The sequence below is a fragment of the Macrosteles quadrilineatus genome, unplaced genomic scaffold (assembly GCF_028750875.1).
Source record: "Macrosteles quadrilineatus isolate MER2022 unplaced genomic scaffold, UCM_ALF_1.0 Scaffold_6__1_contigs__length_79288215, whole genome shotgun sequence".
NCBI classification, from domain to species: domain Eukaryota; kingdom Metazoa; phylum Arthropoda; class Insecta; order Hemiptera; family Cicadellidae; genus Macrosteles; species Macrosteles quadrilineatus.
In genome coordinates, this window is record NW_026542599.1 from 72,397,508 (window position 1) to 72,412,822 (window position 15,315).

The following is a 15,315-nucleotide window of genomic DNA, read 5'->3' on the forward strand; positions in this document are numbered from 1 at the left end:
TTTTATAGCTGACAAATATTCATCTAACCAAAAAGATTAAAATTGCATAAGACGTTTACAAAATTGTACGTTCACAAATAAGACAATTGATAGAAAAGTGATCGGTCCAAACCAGCCTAAGAAGCACCACAGAGAAGTACAAGCACCACAGAGAAGTACAAGCACCACAGAGAAGTACAAGCACCACAGAGAAGAACAAGCACCACAGAGAAGTACAAGCACCACAGAGAAGTACAAGCACCACAGAGAAGAACAAGCACCACAGAGAAGTACAAGCACCACAGAGAAGTACAAGCACCACAGAGAAGTACAAGCACCACAGAGAAGTACAAGCACCACAGAGAAGTACAAGCACCACAGAGAAGTACAAGCACCACAGAGAAGTACAAGCACCACAGAGAAGTACAAGCACCACAGAGAAGTACAAGCACCACAGAGAAGTACAAGCACCACAGAGAAGTACAAGCACCACAGAGAAGTACAAGCACCACAGAGAAGTACAAGCACCACAGAGAAGTACAAGCACCACAGAGAAGTACAAGCACCACAGAGAAGTACAAGCACCACAGAGAAGTACAAGCACCACAGAGAAGTACAAGCACCACAGAGAAGTACAAGCACCACAGAGAAGTACCAGCACCACAGAGAAGTACCAGCACCATTGTTTGCACAAATAAGGCTTATGATGTGTTAATTACTTAATCCACGCTTCAGAAGTGTCTCTAGAGAGTTAGAGAGATGTAAATGACGAGACAAGGAAACTGGAGTGTATGTGTTATTCTTAAGCATTGTTAGGAAATTATCCTTCATTAATTACAACCCATAATATCTTGTCAATTTGGAAAACATAGCAAAATAGCTTCTTGATCGGCATTCTATCTATTATTTTTATTGTTTGTTTTTACGCTAATGAAATCTTTTGCGTTTTGAAAGTGAACGGTCCAACCTCTGTCTGATTATTATATGTATCCAATCTGAAAGATAAAATAAACAATTACTATCCCTATCTATTTTAATATCCCTATTGTTAAATAGCACTATTAGTTCATAGCCCAATGACAAATTGTGTCTTGTTTTAGAAACGATCTTGCTTGGATTCAAACCAATGACCTGATTTGAAGGCAAGCACCACAACCACTCTGCTACTAAGATAATAATTATTGTTAGTGTTTATGAATTTATCGAAGTAATTTTAAACACCTATACTATTAAAAGTAGAAAAATAAACACAAATATTGTTTGACGTTCAGTTTGAGCTATACAGCTATTGAATTCACGTTTATATGAAGACTGAATTCCAGTAGAATTGACGACGCCTGTCATTGATATGTTTATTGATAAACCCAAATTTTATGACTTGACCTTCCAGGTTTATCGATGGCATATACAAATGAACTACTTGCTATATGCCAATGCATACTTGTCTTTTATGTTTTTATGAGTACGATTCAGTTCATATTCAGTTTTACCGTGGAAGTTTTGAAATTCGAAAATATCAGTATAAACACTATTTGTTGTAAAAGGAAACTATCTACTATAATAAAGAAGAAACTAGTATTAGTGGATAAATTGAATGTGGATAACTACAAACGCGTTATAACGTAATTTATACTTCCAAATTCCAGATGATATTTGCTCTTACTTTTCATAATGTATCACAGCTGTTCGATACATACCTTTCCAAAAATGTTAACTCTTTAAACCTTTGAACTTACAGCTTCTTAAAATGTTAACAAATACAATATTAAATAATTATAATAATAAGAAATAAAATAGTAGTAATTATAATAAGCAAAAAATAAATAAAGAAATTACAAGAATATTCTTAATACAATTTAAAAGATTTCGGTAGCTATAATGTTTTTTTAAGTCGTTAAATTTCAGAATCATCACAGTTGTAACATTCTGTGTTTTTCATACCAGAATACAAATAATTTTACTAAATATCCTGTTGCAGTGTAAATTTAGGTTTTTTTTAAATACATAAAACATGGGTTTCAATCTTAATTTCAAGAAGAATCTAGTCACTTTCACCCTAGTGGTAAAATATACTATTCTTGTTTTGCTTTGTTATCTTGGACAATGTAGTCTGATGTAGTCACAGCACTTGTTGAAGAAAACAAAACTCTCTTGACTTTACCCTAGAACAATCCCTTATAAATTCAAAACAATATTTGCACAGTTTGATATATGAATTAGGTTTTAAAAAATACTTCAAAACTGTCTTTGATAAAAGTTATGTGCGATAGTTTTTTTTGTATTTTGTATTACTATAAAATTAATGTTTTAATTATGAGTTTAATAGCATGTTTATGGGATTTTGGTAGCACCTTTTTTAGTTTGAATAAAATTGAAGCTTTCTTTTCATGTTTTCTCTTTTTTAGCTTTTTTAAAAGTATTTTAGTTTGAAGCGCCTTAAAATTAAATTTATTTTAACAAATTATAAAAGAAAAGACAGTAATATGAGGTTATAAAGTGCGTAAGAGAAAGCGTACTAAAGTCCGTACAACAAATAAATGGAACAAATAGAAAAAATACTTTTAAAATTATAGTGCTATAAAGTTATGACTAAATTAATAATAATTATCAAGCAAAGAAATATTAATGATAATAATCTTTATGGAGTGAACTACTTACTCTACTAAAAAAAATATAATTTTGTAAAAGTCTCGGTTCTTTGGAGCGGTAATATTTACGATTACCAAAGTTAAAAGATCCTTTTACCTCGATGCGACCATAAAGCCACAATATTTCTATTGATGATGGGATTTATGTATAAAACCATGCTCTGTAATTTTTTTATAATAAAATTAGTGATATGTAGTTCAAGGGCATTACGACTGCTTAGTTTATTATTTGTTTATTTAGTTGTAGGAGAAGCAAAATGTGTAAGGATAATCGTAATTTGATATTGTATATATTAATAATAAATAATATTATATACCTACAAATTAGCCAAACCAAAAACGACAAACAATAGATTTTACCTTGATACAAAAATCATAATTTTAATAATTTAAAACTCAAAGATTCCAACTTGGATAGAAAATTCCCTTATCAATACAATTGGGAATCAATAATGTTAGGTAAACAAATTGTACTGTTCTATTGTAGCAAAAACAATAAAGATTATTAATCAGTCGTGTATTACAAATTATTTAAAATTTAAGAGTTGTTATTTTGTCCTATGAAGTTATGCAACTAAGCGCAACGTTTATTATACATACATGAATGTATTTTTTATTTGATGTTTGAACATTAAAATGTCCATGAAAGCTAAATATTTGAATAGCCATATTGTTTTTTTAATACTACACAAACAAAATATTTAGTTGCCACAAATATAAAATGCATATCATATTTAATAAGTCTCATAGTATTTAATCGTTGTTAGTATTTATGATTCAACAATATTGGCTCAGTTGCTTTGGGTAGCATTTTTTTGCAATGAAAGTAGACAGATTATGTATATGGTACATATCAGCCATAACACCTTATACCTTTTTATGTGCAGGACACTAGTTCAAACCCAGACCTGTTTTACACATTACTTCAAACTAGTGCTAGAAGGGGCATTGTCAAATTGATACAATCCATTGGCAGGATTTGAACCTAGGATCCCGGGCACCGAAGCCCCGCACTCTACCGCCAGACCACCTCTCACAACACCTTAAACTTAGGAAACTGTTTTTGATAACATAATTGTACTAGTATACGAAAGGTAAACCCGTTGGATTAATTACTAAACAGAACACAACTGTAATTACTCAATGTAAACATAATCAACACTAATTACCTCTAATGATGTGGCGAATGAGCAACACACTCAACTGTTCTCGACGGCCTACTTAATATCTTACTGAGGGAGTGTGGATTAACTACTTATAAACATTGTTAAATCAAAGATTATAACTGGATTTTCCACGGTTCTACTTTGTATGAGTTAGTATTAAGATGGCTCTGAAATGAGCTTTGCAAACGAAAATAATTTGTGATAATATGTAGTTTGGTGTATAGTAGTTTTAATTTATTTGCAGTAGGTAGTATTTAAGCAGGATTGCATGTGGTAAATACACAAGGGAAAATAGCTATAGTAAAAAAAATCATACTTATTATTTGGTGGTTTTATCGTCCACAAACCCTACAGGAGTATCAAAATTTAATTTATAAAAGTGTTTATATATTTTTATTCTTAAGCTTGTATTCTACTGTAAAATCCATATAAGTCTACAAGTATTAGATAAACTACTAGTCCACCTGTTGCTGGAATTCGAGCAATTGCTAAGTTTTACGGGTGTTATTTCAGAACGAATAACAGTCATAATTTCCAATTACTTAAAAGAGTCAACTCAAAGATAATGCAATCAATCACTCCACTCCAGTTATCGAAACTGAAAACGAACGCTCTTTTGTGTATCATGTGTTTACTATGAACAGCTGTAATTATTTATACAAATTATTCGTCCGTTTAACTAAACAAAAACTTTTACCCATAAGAAATACATTGGGGTTTTTATGGTCTGTGGGGCAAAGTCCGAGGACTGGTATTATACTGTAAAATCCATCCAAGGACTTACAGGTATTGGTGAAAGGGGGCATCTACAAAAAAAATACTTTATTTTGACACATCGTTTGTACAAATCCGTCCATTATTAATGGAGGAGTAGTGTTTCGTTGAATTCGCCTTCGCGTATTATATATAAGGATATTTAAACACATTTGCTACTTCATAAGTGGAATTTCAGAACATAAAATACATTGGGTATCAAATTCTTAAAGTCAGCTGTAGCTTAAAGCATCTTTTTATTGAATACAGATTCTAAAAATGATGGTCCCAAAGCATGGTAAATATTAAACTCGAAAAATTATCATAACATGAACTACTGAAGTCTCTAGTAAATTTACCATGAAGTGAATTCTCCATAAGTGTTCAAAAAGATTGCTTGAACTTCATAAAAAACAAATAAGACTGTTGATGACATCACATACTGATTTAACTAACATAGCCGTCATGTTATTCAATTATCATATTACCATCTTATTTATATATTTTTCAAACTTTAATTACAAAAGTAGCCTATAGAAGTTAGAATCCATGTCTCCACGAACAAAATATAAAATGTTTGAGTTTACATAATTTCTATGATAAACAGTACTGTTAATCATCATACCAATATCAATCCATGAAAATGTTTAAAACCTAATCATAAATTAATATACTTACAAATTATGAAAGGTTTCCTTTATTTTCAATACACGAAAAGCCCCAAACATCACGATGAACAGACTTTTTATCATGCAGATTTAATTGTTAATAAACCAACACATAACTGTACTCAAGAATAAACATTTATTGTAGTAATGAATATACTTCCCTACAGTAATAATATTTCGAAACGTTGAACATGCTTTCAAATAATAATTTAATCAAAATGCAACATGCACTTATTAATTTCACAGTAGACTTAACTTATTCAGTGGTTATAATTTGATAATGCAAATATTTTAGATTTAAAACATTTGGTTGAACAGCACAGTTTATATTAAGCCTTTAATTTACATCCATATGAGAAAAGCATGGTAGTAAAACACACGTTTGTTAGTAATATAATTAGTTTTCAATTTTGTTAGTAGTGTAAGTAGTGTGTGGAAAATTTTATGACTAACAGCAAGAATAATATTTTGACTGTTTTCCTCACCAAACATAAGAGTGATTGTAACACTAAATGCAACAAGTGAACGTAGTCTTACTAAATATATAAATGTAACACTAGGTTTAATAAAAAACACGTTTTCCGTCCTTTTTTATGGTTTAGTTTGATAAATTAAGTTTTTGAAACTAATAACCACGTTTTTTTAGGCTGCATGGCAAATAATGGTTAGTATTATAAATATTATATTATTTTCCCTGCATTTCATTTTTACAGAGAAAACCAGCGAAAACATAAGACCAACACATTGTTTCTGTTTGAGTTTACGAGCAATGTTCATGCTGTAAAGGTAAATATTAGCGTTGAATGATTACATTTTTGCGTTTTCCTAGCGTTTATTGTATCGTGGTTACACGAACTATGCAACACGCGAAAAAATGCTTACACACCACAAACATAAGGTGGTTGAGGTAAGGTTACACACCTTGAACCTAAGGATGTTGAGGTAAGCTTACACACCTTGAACCTAAGGATGTTGAGGTAAGCTTACACACCTTGAACCTAAGGTTTTTGAGGTAAGCTTACATGCCTTGAACCTAAGGTTGTTGAGGTTAGCTTACACACCATGAACCTATGGTTGTTGGGGTAAGCTTACACACCTTAAACCTAAGGTTTTTGAGGTAAGCTTACATGCCTTGAAACTAAGGTTGTTGAGGTTAGCTTACACACCTTGAACCTAAGGTTGTTGAGGTTAGCTTACACACCTTGAACCTAAGGTTGTTGAGGTTAGCTTACACACCTTGAACCTAAGGATATTGAGGTAAGATTACACACCTTGAACCTAAGGATGTTGAGGTAAGCTTACACACCTTGAACCTAAGGTTGTTGAGGTAAGCTTACACACCTTGAACCTAAGGTTGTTGGGGTAAGCTTACACACCTTGAACCTAAGGTTGTTGAGGTTAGCTTACATGCCTTGAACCTAAGGTTGTTGAGGTTAGCTTACACACCTTGAACCTGAGGATGTTGAGGTAAGCTTACACACCTTGAACCTAAGGATGTTGAGGTAAGCTTACACACCTTGAACCTAAGGTTGTTGGGGTAAGCTTACATACCTTGAACCTAAGGATGTAGAGGTAAGCTGTAGGGTTAAAGATGATTTTTTATACAACTCTATTAATTATTTTGTAACTAATAATTTAATTGTACAACCATTAATTGAAACTGTTTTAGGATAAACACATTATAAGGAAAATTTGCCAAAGAAGTCAGAATATTTTTCAGCTGAGGCACTATTACAATTTCAAATCAAAACTCGTATGTACTTTGTCTCTAGATAATTATCCCAACTATACAGTAAAAGTTATCGACCAACTAAAATTATGAGATTTATATTAAATAGCTTTTGACTGGTATTCAAATATTCAAGAAAGATATATACAGCAGTCATAGTTAAAATCATAATGAAATTGGCTGGGTATTTGCGTGGTTATGGTATTTGCCCGGTAGTTAAAAGGCAACCGGTTCGATACTGGGAATAGTTGGAAACTTTTTGATGCTTCAAAACAGGAACTTTCCTTGGTCATTAGGTTTTCATAAATAGTCCTGACTATATAATCCTCGTCTTGGTCAGTAAAAAAGGTACTCTATTTATCTCACTTCATTCTACATTTATAACACACTCATATAAACATCATATTTAAAACACTTACCTAGGTGGCATCCTCATCACAATTTCTTAAGTAGTATTTTAGAATAATTTCCATTAATAAAGGATAATCCATAAATACAATGTTTTGGTTTAAACCCTTAACCCTTATTTTAGATGATTCGGTGGCTCAGTTGGCAGCGTCGCGGACTTCGGGCCCAAGGCAGCGATGTCGTGGGTTCGGATCTTGGTTACTGCCGCATACATTTTATCAGTACAGTTCACCTTCGTACTGTACCGGCTCACCCCTTGCTTTGCTGGATACGTTCCACGCACAGATCTGTAGTCTATGTGGACGCACAAATGCAAGGTGAAAAGAGGCCACCAACCTCTTAAAAAACATTGCAATTACTACCAATAATTAGGCCTTTCAACATTTCAAATTAGGGAATTATCATGATGACGTGTGTATCAATTTTTGTTAACTGGTATTGATTCAATCGTGTGCTATTGTACTAAACATTTCTATTTATGTAACAAATAACATTCTATAAATGAACATATAACACAGATACAATGTAAACGTTAGTTTAGTCGTTTCTCTTCTGAGTTCCCAGAGTGAAAACAAATATTTCCTTTGTTCGAGATGTTTATAGAATCTATTTTTGTCTCATGAGTAATGTTTACTTTTCATTTGAAAAGACACTTTATAACTTCGATCTGGTACTAATATTTAATTTGTGTATTGTGTTACATTTTAGTAATCTTGTTTTATGTAACACTGTGGATATACATATTGACTCACTCTTCATTTGTGACCTGTTTTCGATTGGTGAATTATATGTCGGGTTCTAATAAGAGTTGTCACTTTGATGTGGCAAACCTTTACATAATTCGATAGCTTTGTCAGTTTGTCATAGTCAAATGACAGGTACCCTTGAGCATACAACCTGTTGATGTCACATTTGGCTATTTGTAATACCAATTTTGAAATTTGGAAACTTCACACGAGAACCTTTATTCAAAAAATTCAAGAGCCTGTTATAAACATATTTATGTCAAGCGGCCTATTACAATGTTGATGAAATATATATCTAGGCCATAGGCATGCATCCCTGAAGAGGAAATGAAGTCAATATATAAATTGAATAGCAAGACAAGATTAACCTGACGACCACGTCGCTGATGCGATACCAGTGGGAATACTCCAATTGTCCAAGTAGTTATTTCCCTATAAAATATGCTAGAACTTTTTTGAGTTTCTCATGGTAAGTTACTGAAGTTTAATTCGGTCACTATTCAGAAGCCACTCCATGATCTTACCGTTATTTTTTTTATTTTTATTTATTTTATGTCCCACTTTTACATCCTATGACGTTAGTTCTAGCCCACAACTGTTTTACACATTACTTCAGGCTAGTCCTAGAGGGGCATTATCACATTGATAAAATCCCATAGTGATTTGCGGGATTTGAACCAGGAACCTCGGGCACCTAAGATCCTGCTCGACCACTAGACCAGCTCACTCCCCTGACTTCCCCGATACTATTGACCTGAAAGACATCGATCCCAAAGTCTCCTGTGTGTTCACCCCATGACAGGCTACTTACTTACAACACTACTTAACTATACTTATAAACGAACTTTCCTTGTTATCATGAAGTAGGACAAGATGCTGTCACTTCAATTGTACCAAAGCAATTTAGGGGAGGACTCGACTTTAAAGTGGTTTTGGAACCAGTTAGTCTGATTTGCATAGCCAAGTTAGACAACTGGAACATCTATTGATAGATTAAGTTAGTTTCAACTAACCTAAATTATATTTTGTATATATATATATATTACTACTGGTTTGTTTTAATTCGGCCCTTTTATACGCTGCATCGTTTGCAACGCAACTGCAACATTTGGATTACTTTTATACTAAGCAGCAGCTACCACGTGCCGTTGATGTGGTCTGGATGTACATTTATGATTAAGTATTACTTACGCAATAAATACTTACCAATTTTAATTAATACCAACCAATAAAAGTTGGTATCCACTAATAAAGTGTAGGCCAAATCTACTTAAAAAGAAAATCTGCAATTATTTCTTTATTATTTATTTCTTTCCCAATGATTTTTAAGAATATTGTTTGCTAACTTTGTTACACAAAGTGCGTAAGTTTTCCAAACATTAGAAGTGTTAAGTACATTTTGGAGTTTCACAAACTTATAACAAACTTCTCTTTCAAGTTCCAAACACAGATTCTCTTTTTAAGCGAGGAGTAACTTAATAGTTATCAGTTCTTACTTTGTTATTGGTTAGAAATGGTATTTAATACGTAAAAATATTTAAAACAATTTTATTTTCAAACAACAAATTATACAATATTCATATTAATGAACTGTTAGTTCCAATTCCTCTTTCCTCTCCCCTTCCTTTTTGTTCTGTCTCAGCCTAACCTCAGTGGTATTAAACCTAAGCCGAAGAGGTGAGTGACACTGGGCTCCCTAGTGGTTGTGAGTACGCTGCCTCCATGATATCAGGCAACCTCTTGGAGTAATAAGTAGGCGTGCAGGGCTCTACTTACTAAAAAAACATTAGGCTTTTCGTTTTCAGAAGTTAGTGGGAACACTTCATAATCCTTTTTAACTCATGGAGTAGTTATGGTTTCCAGAAATCCACGAACCCAAACTATGCACAATAAGCTTCGATTGCATGCCATAACCCTGAGTCCTTCCCAAATAAAACAGCATTATAGTTTTTAAGTTGTTTTACAAATATATTCCCAATAGACAGTAAATTAGGTCCCAAAGCTTTACATTTTTTCTGTTGCTAATAACACTTCATATATCCCACTTACTTGACTTTATTTGTTCTTCATTACTAGTGAGGGGAAATGGAATTGAATTACTAAAGCATCAAGGTTATTTCAGAATATAACCGGACAAAATTCCGTGACATATTTGGGATGGTTTAATTGGACTTTATTGCCAAGAGTTATTGCTTTGCCATGAAAACAGTTCACCTAGTTCATTATTGTAAATGCACTTGACCTTTAACATTTCCCCATAGATCATCAGCCATAGAATGCATTACACTTAACAATAAACATGAAATGTACATAATTAATTTACTTATCGTTGAAAAATATTAATTTAGCTCAAGAAAACCCGAAATTAACTAATTTGGTTTAGAAACTCAGTATGTATCAACTCGTTTTATAATTATTGTATGGTTGAGTTTTCAGAGAAAAAGATTAAAAAACAAAACTCTTAACTAAAGGTACTACGTTATTTTTACTCTAAACGTTTACTTTGTTTATTTTTACCATGTTAATTTTGAGAGAGATGTCATACTTTGACTACACAACACAACCATCAGTCATGTCACTCTTCCAGTTCTATATCTTGGCGTGGAATATCCAGAGGCAGACAGGTCTAGACAAGTTCTGACGTGTGTAAACTCGACAAGCATCTGCCTGAAGATAAACGTTGTTTGTTTCACTCAGATAAATTTCATTGAGTTAAACAGAACGTATTTAATTTTATTCATAATTATTGTTGAAACACGTTATAATAATAGCTTTCACAATTTAGCAGTAAATCAATCATTTTTAGTGAGTACACACTTGGAAGAACTTAAATGGTATAGTGATGTAAGAAGATTTTGAATTACCCGCACAATTTCGTGCCAATCAACAACTAAGCTTGGTTGGTTCACCGCAACAATGAAGACCACGTGATTAACTCGTCAGCTGATAGTCAGCTGTGAGATGTGCTGTAACTTGATTACTATTTCAAATGTAATGGAATATGTTTAATTTCGTTTATGCACATATGTTTAATATTTTTATTGAAAGGTTGAGTATAAAATAGAGCACTCTAAAGTACTTTAGAGAGTAGTAAAAAGTGTTCTAAATGGCTTTCCAGAGGTACTACATACTCTAGAATTATACTATTCATTTCCACAATAATATAGCAATTGAAAACCGGTTTAAAAGAGGCTTGGTGTGAAACTAAATTATTCTAACCTAAGAGGCAATACAACTAATAAGCATTCAATGTCTCTAGGACAAATAATTTTCAGTTTAGTAAACTAGATAGGTTGTTTTTTCTGATTTTGTCATTTACCAAATAATACCAAAAGATAAAAAAAACTATTTTAGATGTTAAACGTTTAACCTCTTCGTGTTAACCGTAAGTAAAAATGTTTGTTTCCTACTATTATTACGTTTAACCTTCTACAGATCTTTTCTTATGTCATCCCAGAGCATTCATTGAAACATTCTAACAATGACTAACTAGGAGCTAGGATCACAGTTTACTCTGGTCAAAGGGAACTTTCAAGTGCCCTCTTCTAACAACAGGTGACAACGGCAGAAAAACTCAAAAAGTCCTTGTTAAAGCAATCTTTACAAAAGCCCATCGGCGATATCTTTTCAGCTTTCTCTCATTAGCTAGATCTAAAGTATTGAAGTTTTATTTCACCAATACAGGCTATATTTATTAGTGTCTTAAACACATGTATCTTAAACCAGTTATCATATTGTGGATTCTTTAATTGTTCGTGATAGTTATAATACACTATGTGACAAATACATGTTATATAAACGCAAGTAACAATATTTTCTATTATCTTTCATGTTTTGGATCCGGAAACCAATCCATCCAGTATCTTTGACATAAGTAGATCTATATGTGTAAATTTAACAATTTAATTTAGTGAAACCAAATGTATCCATATTACAAGTCAATTAGCTGTATTGTAATTTTCCCCCTAAAACTCACCCTGAAATAATACTAGTTTTACAGCCCAATCACAAGTTTATTCTCATATAGAATATCATGTATATCCACTGGTGGAACACTTATTATTATTCTATGTTGAAAAATATATTTGGAACGATTAAATTTGTGAACTCTAATAACCCTTTTTCTGTGAATTAAATTAAGTAAATAAAGTCTTACTAAGTAATTTTAGTTTACTTATCAAGTTTTAAGCAGATTGTAGTAGTAACTACCAGCATAATATGTTTGCTACTGGAAATATCGAAACATGAAAGTAAGTTTGTCAGTCTATAGGCATAACAATGAACACGCAAGTTCATTTAGTTCCACGTTTGTTGGGATATGTAATGTAATGGACTCACATTTACATACACAGGCAACCATTTGGCATTACAAATGTGAATGAATAAAGCAGAAGTATAACGTTACATGTTATTGTGTTGTTATGTTTTCACATACCGATGCCTTCCAAATAATACCACTGTAAAACTGGCTCAAGACTTGTTTTCATAATACTACATATTTTGTTGACATGATAAAAACATACACTAACACTAGGTCAATACCAACGTTCACAAATTCCAACATGACCAATATTGTCGAAATAATGTTGTATTTTCCAATCTTTGTATCGTGAATTTCAATTTTAAATACGCTTTAAGTGTCGAATTTAACAGGTTGTTTTTGTGTTTGATTTTGGTAATACAAGTAAAATTACAAACAAGTTAAAACTATATGACCATATATACAATTGAATAAATTATTACTTTAAAATTTTATTTGATGATACTTACATACTGTTACAAGTACTATATACTATATGCTATACTGCAAGATATACTGTATGGCATATACTGGTACTAATTATTACTCATACTAGTATCTGCCAATCCTCAATAGTTTATTAAATTGTCTATTAGGTATGGTGCATAAAAATACTAAACCTCAACAACGTCCCTAATATAAGCATATACGGGACGTTACATATGCTTATTAGATTTTAGGAATATCGTGTATAATAAATTTATTTTTCCCGTGTTTATCGTATAATACCACTTACACTATCCGCAGAAAACACCTTATCAAATTATGTATCAATTGCAAAGTATTGGTGATCGAAATTCCCAAAAGTTTAAAGGTAGAAAGAGAACTTAGCAAAAATGTAATTAAAATATTTTATAAATTACAAAAAGTTCTATACGTAAATGCATGTGTGCGTGAATGAGTAAGTGAGAGTATATATTTGAGTGAGAAAGAAAGTGAAAAGTTACATGTCAAGACACTCCCAAGACTCAGATACAATGACAGCGTCACATACATATTGTATAAGAGGTCTCTGTGGTTTTCTTTTTTGGACCAAATATTTATGTATAAGGTCACGTACTTGTGATTGAAATAGATAAAGGTAAACTTAAGTTTTATGCAATTTAAATCCGTTTTCACTTTACTATTTGATTGACTACAGTTGTCATGAATGTTGCAAGATGCGTTTCATTGGTTAAAATATATCTGGTAAAAATATTATAAGTAATTGTAAAAGGTAGATGATTACTGTATCAAAACATATTACACATCCCTTGTGAATATTTGCAAATTAAATTAGGTTTTGAACGTTGTATTATAGTTATTTGTGCAACTAGTGGGCGAAGTTACATGTTTCCTAAAGTTATTATAAATCATATAAGTAATTAGTCTTTCACACACTGTACGACACGTTTTTAGGTAAGGTTAAATCCAAACATTGAACGAAATGGGAAACGCTGCACCATCTGATCGTAGTCGAAATATCTATTAAGTGTTGCCAACTTATTTTCAAGCGTACGCGGATTACGTGCATAATAAAAGCACGCTGTTTTTGTTCTTTGGTTGGAATACTGGTGTGTGCCAAAGTAAAAACTGTGTGCCAAAGTAAGGTTTTCTGTACTATAATTTGTGCAAGGAAGCCCACTTTGTCGGATGACTGTAGGAAAAATAATATTTTTCAACGCTGTTATCTTGTGAGTTCAATTTCTTAAAAAATATATTTCAAGATAATTGACACATGCTGTAAATTCACATAGTTAAAGGTGAGCAATATCCATATTAAGGAAGTGTATACTTGCAATGGTTCTGCATCTTGAATAATCCATTTTTAGTAGAATATTTTTAATACGGGTCATGTGAATGAGAAGTACAAATATCATATTGTATATTCTAAAATATAATATTACCAGTAGTGGCAATAGAAGAATATTAAGGCACTTGGGGCGTTTTTCCCCATAAGAATAACATGGGGATCATTTTTTGGCCACTAAAACCAAAAATCCTGATCTTTGCCTATACATCCCCTATACTACTGTACAACTTCATTAACATTACAAATCAACATATATTTTCAAATCATGTGAGATTTGCAGCAGAACTCAAGCGCGCTCCCGGCCCATGCTTCTCATCTCCAGCGGTGTATAGTAGTATAGTTTGTCGCTGCCGTTTTTTGGGGCGCGAGGTTTTTGGGCCAACTCTCCGCCCATGCCTAATTGCTAGTACATCTACCATTCCCCTTTCTAGTTGATATGTTGATATATTGTTGTCTATATTTCTGTCTTATCTATATATATTAGTTGTATGAGTTGTTTAATATTTTCATTTCTTTGTATTTTGTGATATACCTCTTAAACTTGCTCTTGGGGCCTATACAAGCCTATATAAATGTACAACTCCATATCTATATTGTATAATTTCAAATCCATGTCCAACACCCATTCACATGTATATTCTCAAAATCGAGCGAGGTTTGTACGTGAACTCGGGCGTGCTCACGGCTCACGGCGTGCTCCCGGTCTATAGGCACTGCCGTGGCCACAGGCAAGCTCCTGCTTCTTGCTCCTTGTCTCTAGTGGTAGCTCTTGATTGAGTCCTGGCTGGGAAACCTTTTGTTGAAGTAATTTTTTAATTAAAAAAAATGTTTAAAGTTACATTTTATAAATTAAAATTTCTAAGGTTAAATTTTATAAATTAAAATTTTTAAAGTTAAATTTTATAAATTAAAATTTCTAAAGTTAAATTTTATAAATTACAATTTTCTAAATTATAATTTTTTTTGTAATAATTTTTAAAAATTTCAAAAATTTTGAAAATTTCGAAAAGTCTATATATAGAGGTGGCATCAGCCCGAGACCTCATTCCTAAACATGAAGCCGTCATGTCAACACTGCTCCGTGTCGCTCTCCACCAAAAGCAACCTGATTCGTCATTATAAGGTA